The sequence below is a fragment of the Callorhinus ursinus genome, unplaced genomic scaffold, assembly GCF_003265705.2.
Source record: "Callorhinus ursinus isolate GAN/ISIS: 27379988/994484 unplaced genomic scaffold, GSC_fseal_2.0 scaffold46, whole genome shotgun sequence".
Lineage (NCBI taxonomy): Eukaryota > Metazoa > Chordata > Mammalia > Carnivora > Otariidae > Callorhinus > Callorhinus ursinus.
Genome location: NW_027397108.1, coordinates 2,081,293 through 2,098,265, shown reverse-complemented (window position 1 = coordinate 2,098,265; position 16,973 = coordinate 2,081,293). Strand labels below are relative to the sequence as shown.

At 45.4% G+C, this 16,973-nt stretch overlaps 1 long non-coding RNA gene across 1 annotated transcript in view; it reads left to right on the top strand.

Annotated features, from left to right (window-relative positions):
- The first annotated feature begins 9,330 nt into the window (after positions 1–9,330).
- The window catches only part of LOC141370810 (uncharacterized), a 90,748-nt gene continuing 83,105 nt past the window's right edge, over positions 9,331–16,973 (top strand). Inside the window, exons 1-3 of the long non-coding RNA XR_012375198.1 lie at positions 9,331–9,392; positions 10,003–10,110; positions 10,970–11,057. This is a non-coding gene — a long non-coding RNA (uncharacterized lncRNA). The remainder of the gene's footprint in view (positions 9,393–10,002; positions 10,111–10,969; positions 11,058–16,973) is intronic.

Below are 16,973 nucleotides of genomic sequence, written 5' to 3'. Positions count from 1 at the left end.
GAAAAGGAAACCCAAGGGAGGGTGCTGGCCCGCTCTGGACCACTGTGGCCTCACAGACGATAATACTGTCACTGTTTGACTCTAGACTCCACACTCCATGGGGGTACGAGAGATGTCTTCCTGGCTCACTTCAGCCCCCCAAGAAAGACCCTCGGGGACCAAATGTCAGTCTGTCTCCTCAGAGCTTTCTTTTCTATGAAGCATCAACCTTGCTCCACCCCCCATCCTGTTTTGGGTTGCCTTAGCCCAATTTAACAAGAATTCTGCTAAGTCAGCTTAGTGGAGATCACCCCACCCTTGACACCTAGTCAAGTTCCTCATCTCCCCCTTCCAGGTATAATTCCATGACCTTATAAGACCTTGACTTGACCTACACCTTGAGGTGTAAGACATTTGGCAAGAATCCTGGTAAGTCAGTTCAGCAGGAATGCTGCTACCCTTGATGTTCCCTCCTAGTAATTTTCCATACTGACCCTCCATACTCTGCTCCTTGGACATGAATCCCCAGTTTCAGAGTTGTATTCAGAGTTGAGCCTGATCTCTCTCCCCTTTGGTGATAGTGACGACACCCATTGCAATAGTGCTGAATAACGTCTTCCATACCTTAGTAACAAACGTCAGAATGTTTTTTCAAGATTTATTTATTATTGTTTTGGAGAGAGAGAGCGTGCGTACACAAACAGGAAGGGCAGGAAGAGGGAGCGAGAATCTCAAGCAGACTCCATGCCAAGAGCAGAGCCCGACACGGGCCCCATCTCAGGAAAATGTCAGAATGTTTTGTTTAACAATCCCCAGACTGGAGCAGTGTGTGGCCCACGACTGAGTGACATGTTTAAGAGCGTGTTTTGATTCGAGGAGCTTTTCTCCTTTCTAGCTGTGTGACCCTAGGCAGATCCCTCAACCTCTCTGAATTACAATTTCCTCTGGAAAATGGCAGTAATTGTTAGATCTGCCCCCAGAGCATTGTGAGGAGGGAGTGAAGCGATGCACCGAGTCCATTCGGCGCCAGGTCTGGGGTCTGGCACTCTGCAGGTGGGGCAAGGCTTGGGGAGGTGGGTACAGCCAGATCTGCAGGGCATTTCGGCCAGATGAAGGAGTTGGGAGTCCAAGCCTCCGTTTCAGACTAAGCATTCCAAACAGTCCCCCGAAGACTCTCCTTAAACTGCCTCTTAGCTTCCATATTTTTGAAAACTGTGTTTAGGTGGCATTTGCAGCCATGAGGCTTTGTGTTTGTGATTACTTGTCTCGCTAACAGCTGTTGGTTCCTCCTGGAACTCTGTTGACCTAATCTGGTTAGGCTGGTACACAGACAACTGGGCTTTGGTATGATAAATGGTCTGTGCAGGGGGTAGGCATACAACACTCATTTTCCATTCTGCCCAGGAATAAAGGAAAAGGTTACCAGCTGTGAAAAACCACCAGATTAGAAGCAGATTTCTGACTGTCAGCCTGCCAGGGATCATCTCGGCAGCGTGACCTGTGGAAGTGGTAATAATATGCAATTATGTACCAGCCTTTCTCTTAGGACACACAAACCCTTTCTAAATATTTCCCTCCGCTCAGTGAGGCAGAGATGCTGGGATATTAGCCTTCTGCAATTAAAAAGTCATCTTAAAAGAAACACTTTAATAATCTTCCCCATGCTGCACATTTGAGAAGCTTCTCAAGCCGGTGTTTCGGGATGGACATGTTACCTGATCATGTTACCTGAACACCTAAAAGCTTGGTGCTTGCGTGCATGTTTCTACACTGGCCTACCTGTTAAATTCTGGAGTCGTGCGGCTCTGGTTTCCCTCAGATGTGTTAGAACAAAAGGGCTCTAATCCATGCATCTTTCAGGACCAGCCATACTTTGGTGAGTCCTGAAGGTCAAGAGAAATAATGGTGACCGACTCCTTGTTTAGGTCCTTCCTACATGCAGGTTCGAGGTGTGCATCTTCCTGATGGCTACTGGGCACAGTGTTTCCTTTGCCTGTTTCAGACCTCTTTCTAGAACACAGACCAGGGGGGTTGTCAATGACTAATGAGAGCCAAGCCTCTGCACCAGGGGGTATGGCAAGGGCCCCCGTCAGGAGCCCTGAGAAAAGTAGGTTTTAATCCTGGTTTTTGAAAGTCACTAACAACGCATGACTTTTAGGAGAGTCCTTTACCCTCTGTGACACTTTCCTTTCCCTTTTTTCGAAAACGCCTGCCTTCTGAGAGTGTTGAGAATGACCGAATGACAGAACACAAGTAGGAGCAGTTTGAAAACCATAAAGGGTTATACATACCCGGGGAAGGACTTTTCACATGTTATTTGGGACCGACGCCTAAGATCAGGGGTTCTGACCTCTTTTCTATGCTGACGCAGAGATAAACATGGCCCCAATATCTGTGTCTGCTCCGCCAGAACCAGAGGGGTGAGTGCATGGTGCACATATTCTCATTCTCTCTCCTTATTCACCCATCGCGACTTATACTCACCCGTCCCAGAACTCATTCAGAGCTGAGTCTGTCTTGGCAACACCCTCCCAACAGCCAATTATAATTAAGACCGTTCAGTCATAGTGGCCATCGCTTATAACCGCTCCCCCCGTCGAAACTCACCAAGGGGAAGACTGGCATGAGTCTATAGTTACCACCCGGCCAAGCTTTCTTTTGCTGATGTTAGTATTTCAGTCTCTGGGGAGGGTTACTGTTGGGAAGCATGCTGGAGACACTGAGACTCAGCAGACATTGTCCCTGTTCCTCAGCTCTGCATCAGGAGTGGTGCTGGCCAACAGCCTTTCGACAGAAGTTGCCTGTGTCACTTTTGGCATCCTCTGGCAGCTTCTTCCTGGGTCTTACTGCCAAGAAGGCCATTAGTCCCTCGTGGCACAGCTACAAGATGGTATCTCAAGCTCCTAAGGGAAAGTGCATTGGTTTGCTAGGGCTGGTGTAATTGGGTATTGCAAACTAAGTGGCTTAAGTAAGAGAAATGTATTGCCTGATAATTCTGGAGGCTAGAAGTCCAAGATCAAGGTGGCATCAGGGTCAGTTCCTTCCAAGGGAGAGGACAAGGGAGAATCTGTTACAGCCTCTCCTTGGCTTCTGGTAGTGTGCTGGCGATCCTTGGTGTTCCTTGGCTTCTAGAAACATCCCTGCAATCTCTGCCTTCATCTTCACATGGCTCTCTCCCCATGTGCATTTCTGTCTCTAAACTTCTTATCATAAGGACACCAGTCACATTGAATTCGGGACCTGACTCCTGCTGACCTCGTCTTAACTAATCACAGCTATAAGGACCTTACTTCCAAATAAGATCACATTCTGAGGTAGTGTGGGCTAGGACTTCAATACTGACCCACGTTGGATGTGTCCACGTGAGGGAAAAAGAAACGTTTGTCTTAAGCCTCTGAGATTTGGGGGTTGTTTGTTCTACCGGCATTGTCTCCCTTGTCCTAATTAATGCCAGAAGTTTAAATTAAATGCACACATTACATCCTCAGCTTCCCCATAGGTGGGCATGAAGTCGAGAGCAGCATTTCTTCGGAGAGACTCTCCCAGGTATGACCACCTCCTAGGCTGGTTGGTGATTCACGGTCCCTCAGCCTCATAGAACCAGTGCCGCCTAGTTAGCTTTCTGAAGGACTAGACGGGCCCTCTGTGCCTCACCTTTTCCTCTCTGAGAAGAATCACAAAACAAAGACAGGAAGAAAAGAAAAATGCTCTTTTCCTGGAGCAAAAGGGCAGATAATCCCTTTGTGAGCATTACTGAGTTTCACAAAGGCATCTCCAGAGATCTTCCAGTTCAAGAGATTTACCTATGCATGAGGAAATCGGGATCTTGTCGAGTAAAGTGGTCACTTGTCCAAGGTCATGGAGTTAATATGAGGCAGAGCTGGGTTTGGGAACTGAGTCTCCTTTTCCAAGTGTGGAGGGGGATTTTGGAGCAAATAATCCTGTCCAAATACATTGTCTGGCCTCGGAGCACAGCTATGGTGTGAATGTTTATGTCCTCCTAACATGTGTATGTTGGAATTCCAAAATCCAATGTGCTGGTAATTAGGAGGCGAGGTCTTTGGGAGGTGATCAGGTCATAAAGGCGGAGCCCTCATGAATAGGATTAGTGCCCTTATAAACAAGACTCCACAGAGCTCCCTCCTCCTTCTGCCACGGGAGGACAGTGAGAAGTCTGAAGGGAAGAGGTCCTCACCCGACCACACTGGCCTGACCACCCACTCTGTCTGGTCTCGGACTTCAGTCTCCGGAACTGTGAGAAATAACCTTCTGTTGTATATAAGCCACCCAGGCTGTGGTATTTTGTTATAGCAACTTGAACAGACTAAGCCAGGCAGCTTTTATTTATATAATGAGAATTGATGCAAGTACGATTTTTGCAAAGCTGAACGAGAACGATAGATCTCTTGCGATAATGACAGATGAGCGCTTGAGATGTGGCTACTAGGAACTGAGGTGTGCTGGGAGTGTAAACTGCACACCAAATCTTGAAGACTTGGGAAAAAAAAATGAAAAATTTTGTTAATAAGCACTACCTGTTGAAATGATAGATATGAAGTGAAATGAAGTAGTTTTTTTTAAAGATTTATTTACTTATTTTAGAGAGAGAGAGGCGGTGGCAGTGGGTGGGGTGGGGAGGGGAGCGGCAGAGGAGAGGGAGAGAGAGAATCTCAGGCAGACTCCCCGATCAGTGCAGAGCCCGACGCGGGGCTTGATCTCATGACCCTGAGACCATGACCAGAGCCAAAACCAAGAGTCTGACGCCTAACTGACTGAGCCACCCAGGTGCCCCAAAAGGAAGTACATTTTTAAAATGAATTTCTTCTGTTTCTTTTTACCTTTTAAAAATGTAGCTACTAGAAAATATAAAGTTACATATGGGGATTGCAATTGTGCAATTATGTTTTTATTGGTTAGTACTGACATAAGGTGATTTTTTTTCTTTTTTTATCAATCTTTATATTTTTATTGTTATGTTAATCACCATACATTACATCATTAGTTTTTGATGTAGTGTTCCATGATTCGTTGTTTGTGCATAACACCCAGTGCTCCACGCAGAACGTGCCCTCTTTAATATAAGGTGATTTTTAAATGCAGATTCCAGAACCCTGCCCTGGACCCCCTGACTGGAACCTTTGCTTTCTTGTTCAGGAATCTTATTTTTATAAAGACTCTCAGGGAATTCTGTTGTATACTACGTTTTGAGATCAGAACACTTGGGGCACCCGGGTGGCTCAGTCGGTTAAGTGTCTGCCTTCGGCTCAGGTCATGATCCCATGGCGGTGGGGGGGGGGGGGGGTCCCTGCTCAGCAGGGAGTCTGCTTCTCCCTCTCCCTCTGACCCTCCCCCCTGCTCTTGCTCGCTCTCTTGCTCTCTCTCAAAAATAAAAAAATCTTTAAAAAAAATTCGTTTGCCTTTAAAAAAAAAAAAGATGCCCGGGTGGCTCAGTTGGTTAAGCATCTGCCTTCGGCTCAGGTCATGATCCCAGGGTCCTGGGATTGAGCCCCGTGTTGGGCTCCCTGCTCAGCGGGAGTCTGCTTCTCCCTCTCCCTCTCTCTCAAATAAATAAATAAGTAAATCTCACAAAAAAAAAAAAAAACAACACATAACAGCAATTTGCTAGAGATAGGGGGTGGTTGTTCACCAAAGTCTGTATATTCCCTGTCTTGTCCCCCAGACAGAGAAGCGGGACAGCCCTTGCCATTTACCAAAAGCAGACGTCAAAACAGGTGGAAGGAGGAGGAACCTTTCTTTACCTATATCTCAAACTTTTGGAAAAAGCAGGAACCATTTTCACTTCCACAAATCCTCCTTCCCGTATTTCTCAAAACACGGAATTGACTCTCTAAGTGTTTACTAGGCAGTGTGCATGAATCGTGCAGATATAACCCATCCTGCTTCATGAGGTCAGAGGGGGGAATCTGCCTGACCCCCCTGGCCAGGGGTTGGTACTGAGTTCCCCTCCACCTGTGGCACAAGTGATTTGAGAAATGGTAACTCGTGTTTCCCCTCTCTGCTGAGACCCCCTCTTCTCTTTCACACTGGATTTCTGGAGAAATGGGAGGAAGCCTTAAGGTGTGTAATAGGGAATATCAGGCTGCAGTTTATACTCACTGTTATTTTCTCTGTAGATCAAGTGCTCCCTCATTACCCTTCTAACAGGGAGGCACTGTGGAACAAGACTTTTGAGCATGGGCTACAGGGGTTTGAACCCCAGCTCTGCTATTTGTAGGCTGTGTGACTTTAGGCAAGTTAGTTATGCTCTCTGTTCCTTAGTTTTCTCATCTGTAAAATGTGGATAAAACCGGTGATTTCCTCATAGGGCTCTTGCATGGATTAACTGTGATGATAAATACAAAACATTTTGAATGAATTCTAAACAAATACGAAGCCTTCAATAAATGCTGGACATTCTCCTCCTCCTCCTTCTTAACATCAACCACCAAAATCATTTTCATGTTTTATCTTTCTCTTTTTTCTGTGCAGGGTGGAAACCTCTCCAAAAGCAAGAGTACTTCTGTGGCGTATGTCTTGCCTTATCTCATCTAGTATAGTGTCCATACTTAGTGAAGTTGCCTTATAAATGCTTGTTGATTATTTCTTAAGTCTTTTCCCTGATCTAATGATAGATGACAAACATTTTTACACTATGACTATGTGGGACATAGTGTATGTCTATGTCCCATAGACAATGTCTGGGGACATTGCGTCAAGAAACAGAATAGACTTTTGCACGTTATACAGTAATACTTTATTATTTTACTAATCGATTGCTCAAATACACCCACTAATCTTATGACATCATCATGTGCACCTGTTATGTACTTGGCCTTCACCGAATGCTGTCAAGTCAGCCACTGCCGCCGAGAAGTCCAAAGTCAAAGGTTATGTTTTGTGTTTCTGATGCGCTCAGCATTTTGTTAGCCTTCTATCTTCAGCACAGAGAAATTTCCGAAGGGTTTACTTACCTGGCTACCGTTACTGTTTGTGGCTGGTACACCTCTGGTTTGGGGAGCTGTGCTTTTCTCGTCTCACTGATTCCAGTACTATCTGAATACAAAGGCAATTTTATTTTGTGGGCCAGTTCTGAATTTCAGCATTCTACACAAATTGTAGAGCTTGGGCACGTCGGTGACAGTAAATCCATCAGCCCGATTGGACTTCCTGCTCACATAAGTCTTGTGGAAACCAAGGAAAACGGGTGCCCGTGTGTCCTCAAGTAAGCGTGCTATGGTCCAGTGGTCTCTGATTGGGTGGGACCAGCCTGGTGCTCACCGAGGGCTGGCAGTCCCGTTCCCACGCCTTCCCCTCTCTGTCACTCTGCCTTGTCATTCATCCCCTTCACTTCTACCTATCTACTGTCTTCCTTCTGTCAGAAATAAAAGCATTCTCCACGGCCCAATCCAGGATTCACCGCAGAATATTGTTTTGACAGAAAAAGAGGTAGCTTCCTTGGGGCTCATGACAACTCCCGTTTGCAGTTATTACTAATTATCGTAACCACACCGTTAACGTCCTATTTCCCACTTCCTGGTGAGGCGAAGTAATGAACTCGTAGTTTCCACGAGTTAACCAGGATTTCCATCCCACCTAAAGTAGGAATGCCCCACTGTATTATTTTCTTCATAGCCTATGACTCCCCAAGACTTCATGATGCATGCTTACATTGATTTGTTCATTAGCTGCCTAACCCACTAGAATTTAAGCACCCTGGGAGAGGGCCCATATTGAGTTTACTGCATTATTCCCAGTACCTAAAATAGCACCTGGTTCGTAGTTGGTACTCAATAAATACTTGCTGAATGAAGAGCTGAACAAGCAAGAACCGACTAGTGTTTAAGATAAAGATGGCACCCTACCTCTTGTCTCCCTCTTGCTTAAGAAAATAGCAGCAGTGGTAACAAAAGCGAACACAAAGATGGGTGCTATACTTCCTCACCTTTACTTCTCACAGGCAGCCCGTCAGTGATATTTTCAAAATACATCTTGAACCTGACATTCCATCTCCATAGTTACACCCATGGGTAAGCCACCTTCTTTTCCCATGTGGACAATGGCCGAGACCTCCTGGTGTCTCTGTGTCCTCCCATTTCAATCCATTCCTCTGCACAGCAACAGAAGGGATCTTCTTAAATTCGATTGGCATCATGCCAGTCTTTTACTTAAAGTCCTTCAAACCCAGAACTCTTAGCAGATGGCACTGAGGGCTGTGAGGCCCGGCATGACCGGCCCTTTCTTTGCCGGTCACTGTCATCTCGCACTTCCTTTTCTCTGGCCTACTGCGCTCCAAACACGTTGGCTTTCCACCAGTCCTGGAGGGTGCCGGGCTCTTTTCCACCCCAGGGACTTTGCATGTGCTGTCTTCTCAACCTGCAATTCTTTCCCCCTCAACTCCCTCTCTTCCTTTAGGCTGAGGTGTCACGTCTGCAGAGATACCTCCCATCATTCCCATCTAAATTCCCCCTATTCCCATTCTGCTAGTCTCTGTCAACGCCTCTTTGGTTTTTCTTTATTGCCTGTCTTGCAGCCTGTGGTTCTTTGTTTTTCCCTTTTGTCTACACCACTAGAGTCTAAATTGCAAGAGGCCAATGGCAGTGGCATCTTCCTCCCTCTTGTGTTCCTAGTACTGAGCTCTGAGCTGTTAATGAAGCTTATATTAGTGTCCTATGGCTATTGCAACAAATTGCCACAAACCAGTGGCTTAAAATAGTGCAAAATTTTCAACTTATAGTTCTGGGGGTCAGAAGTATGAAAGGGGTCTCACTGGGCCAGAGTCAAGGTGTTGGCAGGTTCCAGGGGCTCTGTACACTCTAGAGAAGAACAGTCTCCTTGCTCTTCCCCATGTAGAGGCTGCCCTCATTCCTTGGCTAACAACCCCCTTCTCCATTCTCAAAGCCAACACTGTTGCATCTCTCTGCATCTTTCCTTTACAGATAGTCATCTGACTCTCTTCTTCTGCTTCCTTCTTCCACTTTTAGGGACCCTGGTGATTCCCTTGGGCCTACCTGGATAATCCAAGCTAATCTCACTATTTTATTTTATACAGGCTAATCTCCCTATTTTAACGTCAACAGATTAGCACTTTTCAGTCCATCTGTAACCTTACTTCCCCTTCGCTATGTAATTTAACATTTTCACAGGTTCCAGGGATTAGGAGGTGGATATCTTGGGGACCATTTATGGAACACTTGAATAATAAATAAATGGCCAACTTGCCTGGAAGTTCTTTGTGGGCAAATGGCTGCATTTAAATTTCTTTTGTTGCTTCTTGTGCCTAGCAGGTCAGGCAGATATCAGGCTTAGTAGTTATTCTAATGGGCATTTTCTGATTGCCAGAGGAAGACAACAGACTCCGGAAAGAGTTCTTTCTTGAATTATCAGCCTCAGAAAAGGACCCAGAGACCCTGAAGGTACTAGGTGAAGTGGGTTTTCAAGATCTAATTAAATATCTGATATTCTTTAGAAGCCATGAGAGTTATACAGTAAATGACACGGTTTCTCCTGGAGTGACAAATGTAGGCATTAGAAACGTTTGCACCAAAGGTGATTCCCACCAAAGTGATTAATTTCTGGGAGATTAATACAGGGAAGCTGACGGCCATGTTTTGCAATCAAGTAGGCTGCACTTGCCTAGACCTGGATAGAATTCCAGCTTTGGAGTGGAAAGAAATATGGAGGTAGATGCTGCGTGAGTACCATACAAATGGCAGCACCCTCACCTGCGAGGCAAATGAGTGGAATGAAGTAGTGGGTTTGCTGAGAAAAGCTGCTGATGCTCAGCCTCCCATAATTTCACATGCTTTTCTCAAGGACAACACAGCAAAGACATTCAGTTGCAAGACAGCTTTTTCTTCTCAGAGGAGACCTCGTGTTTAGCTGTCATTTCTCGGGCTATTTTTAGTGATGGTGCTTTAAAAACTTGAGGAGCCTTTCTCCCCTCACCAGGCTCAAGCACAGGGTTGCTATGCAACAGTCCCATCTTCCTGGTGGTTCTCACACTCTTTTCTCCCGGATATTCAGTGAACTGGACCTTGGCTGGAGCCAAACAATAGAGTGAGACAGGCTCATGCAACGAAAAAGCAACGGCTCTGGCTCTCACAGACTGGGGTCCACTTCAGCTGCTCCCAGGTGTGTGGCCCTTGGCAAATCTCTTTCTCTCCTTGGGTCTCAGTCTCACCATGTGTGAAATGGGGATGTTACTGTGCTCTAACCCATGAGGTTTTTGTGAGGATCAAATGGGATGCTACCTGTAAAGCCCTTAAAACACAGTGTCACAAGACAGGGGTCTGTTTTAATTTGCACAAAACGAGTTTCATAAAGTCATGTTTGGAAAACTGAGGAAATCCTATTGATTCACCCTGTGGTGCTTGTCTGTCTCTTAGGTTTATTAGAATCTATCACAAGATAATTTTCTATGAAACTAAAAATAAAATAACATTTGTGAGCATTTATGAGCAAACACTCGTAATTCAACACTGTTTCATAGGTTTTTACAAAGAGCCTTGTGATTGCATGGCTTTGCTACCTACACATGATGGAGAAGCCCCGAATTATTCTCAAAATAAGGTCCTCGTGCCTCTATGTGTACTTTAGGGCCCCTGGGACAGAGGTCTGGGAAATTCCTTGGTGAGCCATGGAGGACATTGTAATTCTCATCTAGGGGTGATCGCCTTGCACACCTGCCCGCTGCTGAGAATACAGCCCATGTGTCGAGTTTACCAAACGGCTTTCACACAGGTGGTAACTCTGACCCATTGCTTACTATGTGCCTACCGAGTGCCTTTGGTTTTTAAAATGTTACAATGTTTAATCCTCACAGCAGCCTTATGGGAGAGGTACTAGTCTAACGGAGAGGGCAAGCTACTTACCTAAGGCTACTCAGCTAAGGAGTGGTAGACAAATACTTTGTATTTGGGGCTGTCTAAATCCAGGGCTCTGATTCATTCTCAACCATGACCCTGCACTCCCTTCCATTTGACATTCACAGAAACGCTGCCCCATGGACAGGAAAGGTAATACTCCCTCGATTTTGAATCGGATGAAACAGGGCCTTAAGGAATTCCAATGACCCGAAGGTAAGCGGCCGGGCTGCAGTTAGAAGACAGATTTGGACATTTAGAACAGCGGTCCTTCTGCTCTTCCATCATGCTGCATTCGAGTCCTGGAGAGGGACCATTTTTGACTCTTTATGAAGGAAAAAGGGACACCTTTTTGTAGCTAGTAGGTAGCTAGTTTACATGGCACCTTTGGTTCTTTCCTGGTTTCTCAAAGATGGCTGTAATAACAGCCCTTGGCCAGATGGGGCGCTCTAACCATCAGCTGGGCGCGTGCCTCTCATGCAGTGTTTCTAACTGGGTTGTGCGTCCAAATCCCCCCTGCTCTTTCCGGCTAAAGGCAGATGCTCATTCTCTAAGCCTGAGGAAGAGCCTGTGACGCTGCATTTCTAGCCAGTTCCCAGGTGATACTGATGCCGCTGTGAAGGGGCAGAAGGAACTCTTGTCGGTCGACTGACAAACGAGAACTTAGTGTCTGAGAGGTTTTCGGTTCCTTTGCATTTTTCCTGTTTGTTCCTCGGGTACAGACTCTCTGATTGATCAAAATTTGAGTCTTTGAAATCACAGCTGCTAAAGGGGGGGAGGAGAAACAGAAGGAGGAGGGGGAGGAGGAAGAGAAGGAGGAGAAAAAAAGAAAGGAAAAAAACATATAGGATATGTAAATTACCTGACACGTGTCCTGGACTAGAAGAAAAGCCAGAGACAGCAGGACACAACAAGAGGAGGTGTTTTGCTTGGCTTTCTCCCAGTGGGAATAGAACAAGACGTGTATGTTGAGGGGGGGGGGCGTTTGGGGAGAGGGTCTGATCTGGAATAAATGCTAGGGGATAGCATTGTGAAAAGGGCCACTGCAAAAGGATGATAAAGGATCCGAGTCTCGTACTGATTTTGCCAGTAACCCTGTGGTCTTCAGGGCAACTGCTTGTTCTAACTTGTTTAGCATGACCCCCTGGTACCATGTTTCCCTAGCTCCCATCACATCCTGACGGCCTTATTTCTAAAGTGACTAAATGTCTTGAGTTTCCTGGAAACGTCATCATTTCAATATCCTGTCTTGGTGTCCAAATCTGCACCGCAGCTTTTGGTCTTGAAAAGACAGTCATGGTAATTATGTCCCAGCAAGAACACACATGCAGTTGGTTAGCTTAACTGATACCCTGTGTATCTCAAGGATTCTTAACTTTTGGGGGTGAGGAGTCATGGGGCTTTCAGGAATTTTGTGGAAGCTGTGGATCCTCCTCTCAGAATAATGCATGTGTGCATAGGTGTGCAAAAATTTGCACTTTTCTAGGGTATTTCAGAGACTCTCAAGCCCATTGCATTGCAGGACCTACTCGGATCCATGCGTTCCAAATTCAGAACTCCAGCTGTAGGTGATGGATGCTGATGTACACAGAGAAATGAGCTGTCTTCCTATATGCAACTTTTCAATATGCCACCCATCATGCTGGCAAGTTCATTTCTGCCCCTACCGAAGAGCATAGGTGACTTTTACTCATGGAGACAGAATATTATGCAGATGGCCTCATCCCACATAATGTGTTGTGAACACAAGCAGTGTTTCATTTCGTCAACTCATACTTCCCATTTAATATGGTTAAGGTCCTTTTCTCCAGAGACATCCATTTTCTTGGTATGTGAGTTACACTTGAAAGGAAAGAGAGTCCTAAAAGGTGACTAAATTGCTTTTCTTTTTTTCTTTTTATATTTATGTGTTTTCTTATTTTTTATTTATTTTTTTAGAGAGAGAGAGGGAGAGCATTCTCACGTATGTGCACGAGCGGGTTGGGGGGCAGGGGGAGAGGGAGAGGGAGAATCTTAAGGAGACTCCCAGTGCTGAGCCCCATGTGGGGGCTCCATCTCACGACCTGGAGATCATGACCTGAGCTGAAACCAAGAGCTGGACGCTTCACCATCTGAGCCACCCAGGTGCCTACAAATGGCGTTTCAAACAGCAGAACACACATTTTTTAGACAAAGTTTCTAGAACTAAAGGGGGGCCCCTGAGATCATCTCATCCGGGAGATAAACACTAACACCTGCCTTCCAGATAGGCAGCATCAATGAGTGGAATCAGCGTGTTGCCATCAGTTAGACGAGGACACACCCTGTTTGCACAGGACACACTTAGAAATAGTCTTCAGTTCCACAAAACTGTCTTCTCTTTGCCACTTTTATCGAAGCAGGCAGCTTTCATTGTCTGTCTGCCCCTGTACATACTTCTTCCCCCCTTTCGCTAGTTGGAAAATGAAATCGTTCTCTACAATAGGAGAACAACAGAGTAACGTGAATATAATCAAAAACTAACTTCTGCCTCAATACTAGGGCTCAGTATGAGGAATGTGGACATGATGACCAAATGGACTGCCGGGGCCCCAGGGAAAGTGGCTAGTAGCTACACCCTTCTAACAGCCGTGTCCGCGAGGAATGCAGATGGAGGTGGCCCAAGCTTCTGATCTTTCAGGAGAACCTGGAAATGTGAAATTTGAGTGGAAATCTGTTCAGTTGAAAAATCTTGGCTCTGTTGGGCTTTGATGTTTGTTTGCTTGTTTGGTTTTGTGTCTGTTTTATACTGTAAGACCCAAAGAAAACACGTTCAAGCCAAATCCTGCCAGTTGGCTTGAGGTTTGTGATTTCTGATCCAGTCCAGCTTTTTCATGCCGCAGGTCAGGATGCTAAGGAGAAACCTGACACCCGTGTATACGTAGTGAGTGACAGCATTAGGGGATTGAAACCAGGCCTCTGGGCTTTTAATTTATTTCTGCTCCTGTCCTACCATGCTGTCACATCAATTTCATTCTCTGACCATTTCTTACTCTGCATTGAGGGCAAGCAACATCCCTAAATTTAAGACATTCTTCAATCAAGTGCCAGAGGTTCAAGGATCTCTTAGGGGATGTGGAAGAGCAGAGCAATCACATGATTTCTGGCGACAAGAACCGGCACGAAGAATCCTTAACATGGCTTTTCTCTACACTCAACCATAACATGCTCTTTCCTGCAGATAATTTGCCCTAGAACATACTAGGTTTGGAATGTCATTAAGCCACAAATCAATTACTCTCCAGAGCATTTTATACTGGATTCGAATAAAATAGTCTTGGTGGTCTGAAACAGAAGCTCTTGCAGGCTGCAGAAATTGTATGATGGCAGAAGATTTACAAGGTATCTTTTTAGCCTGGTAAAATCCATGAAAATAGGCAAAGATTTGTCAGTATTTCGATTCTGGGCTTTAATGTATTCCAGTGAATCAATAGAGGGAACATAACCTCCTTTGAGGACGCTCAGAGCAGCAATGCATTGATTTTTCATATTCTGCATGATGACTCTGGCCAGGCATTTAGTCCTAGAGGGGATAAACACAAAAAATGAAGATTGTAAAAAAAAAATATGCCTTTCAAACATCAGAGTGGGTGAGAGAAATTCATGGAAGAATTAAGGAAGGGGCAAGCCTGGGTGGCTCAGTGGGTTAAGCGTCTGCCTTTGGCTCATGTCATGATCTCGGGTTCCTGGGCTTGAGCCCTGCATTGTCACTGGGCTCCCTGCTCAGCAGGAAGTCTACTTCTCCCTCTGCCCCTCCCCGTGCTTGTGTGCTCTCGCTCTCTCTCTCTCTCTCAAATAAATAAAATCTTTTTTTTTTTTTAAAGGATTAAGATAAATGGAAAAGGACCCAAAGCCACTGTTCTCTGGAGGATAGGGCCATGGGACTCTGGCTACCAGGAACAAAGGGAACAGCTTCCCTATTGGAATAGTTTAACTGTGAAGATGTGTGGTTCACGATCAGCAAAGGCCTTCACTGTAAGTTCTTTGGAACCAGGCCAATCTTTTCTACCACTGTGATCCCATCATTCAGCGTAGAACCTGGTGCTTTACAGAGTGCTCAGTATATATCCAGGGTCTTTTTCGTTTTTAATCTATTAAGTGTTTTCTATGTGTCAGGCACAGTGTTAAGATTGAGAAAAAAGACACATGTACATATTCCCACAAATCTCAGGGATTTTGCTCCATTGTGTTGAAGCAGCTTCTTCAGTGGACTCCTGAGCTCTCCCAGAGCTATTTTCCTTCATGGACGTCTGTCTCATTATTGTTCTTTGTTGGGGGACAGAACCTGCATCTCCTACTCTGCCGTTTTGGTCCTAACCATCCTGTTGTAAATGAGCCATCTGTTCGGATATCCATGGATAAACAATAGCCAAACTGGGAAATCTGCTCAGAGAAGGATGCTTTAGAGCTGGGTAAAATAGCTATTTAATAGCTTTCAAACTTTTTTTTTTTTTTAATCAGGATAACAATTCTTAAGTGATGTCTTCTGGGGGATCATAATATATGAGAGGTTCCCTGGTTGATGTGAAGTGGTAAAGCTGAGCTCAGGAGGGGACTGTAATTGCCCAAGCTAGAAATGCCTGAGACCAAGAGGGTGATGTTGGTGGGTGATAGAGAGGAATGGGTGGACTCCAGAGATACTTGGGAGGTAGAATCTATGGTATTTCTGTCGAATAGAATTGGAGATGAGAGAGAAGGAGGTGCCAAGGGATGTCCCAGGTTTCTGGCTTGTACAGATGATTGGGCGGTGGTGCCATTTGTGGAGATGGGGAGACCTGGAGGAGGATTTGTCCTGAGGGAAGGCCCATGAGTTCAGATATCACAACAAATCTGTGATATCTAACAGAGATGTCAAGATGTATATCCAAATGCAGGGAAAGTTGGAAAACTCAAAGAAGAGCTCAAGGCTAAGAATAACAATTCTGGTATATTTAGCCTACAGGTTGGACTTTGGGGCACAAATAAGCTTACCTTGTAAAAGGTTACAAAAGAGGTGTAGAGCAGGGTTTCTCAACCTTGCAACGTTAACATCGTGGGCTGGATGATTCTTTGTTGGGGCACCTGCCCTGTACACGGTAGGGTGTTTATTATCATTCCTGACTTCTGATCCCTGATGCCAGTAGTACCCCCACCCCCAGTTGTGATAACCAGTATGTCTCCGGATATTTTCAGCTATTTCCAGGGGGGCAGAATTGCTTCTGGTTGAGAGCCATGGGTAGAGAATTATGGTCATGAGCTGAGGTTGTGGTGCTTGACTGCCTGGCTCCGGGCATGGCCAGCCATGCTACGCAGGGTGGGTAACTCACTGAACCTCTCCGTATCTTAGTTCCGCTCTGGACTAGAGACAGTCGTGGGGGGTGGAACCTCATTAGCTTTGATGAGGTAAATGAGAAAGCTTGAGAAAACCTCATAGAAGAGTTGCTCACAGGAAGTGTTTGCTGCTGTTATATTCCTGGTGTTACTCTTACTGAGAAGTGTGTAGGATCTAGACGCCTTGGGAAACTCCCACATTTAAGGTGAGCGGGGAAGTAGGAGGAACCAGTGAGGGAAGAGCAGTGAGTGTGATGCGAAGGGAGACAATCTGACGTCTTTGGTCCTGGTACTCCAGACAAAGAACAGTTTTCTGCGTGCTTCTCCCTCCTCCTCCACCCCAGTTGACCTAACAACGTTTTCCACTAATGCTCAACTTCTTTTGAAGTGTAATTCTGCTGGAGGAAAATGAATGGATGCAATGCATGAAGCACAGGATTCCTGAAACTTATGGATGCCTTCCTCCCTTCCTCCTCTTTTCTCCTTCCCTAGCTCTCCTCTCTTCCTCCTTGAAATACACATGTCCCGGCTGTGCTGCGGGCACTAAGCCAGGTGGTAGAACACAGATGAGAACAAGGGAAAGGGGATATTCTCACCCAAAATTCCTTACTTTTTTAAAAGTGAAAGCAAATGATAAGCACTGAGTAATATATAGAATTGTTGAATCACTATATTGGACGCCTGGAACTAATTTAACACTGTTAACTATACTGGAATTAAAATATAATAAAAAAAATGAGAAATGCCTCAAACACATCACACACACACACACACACACACACACACACACACACACACACACAC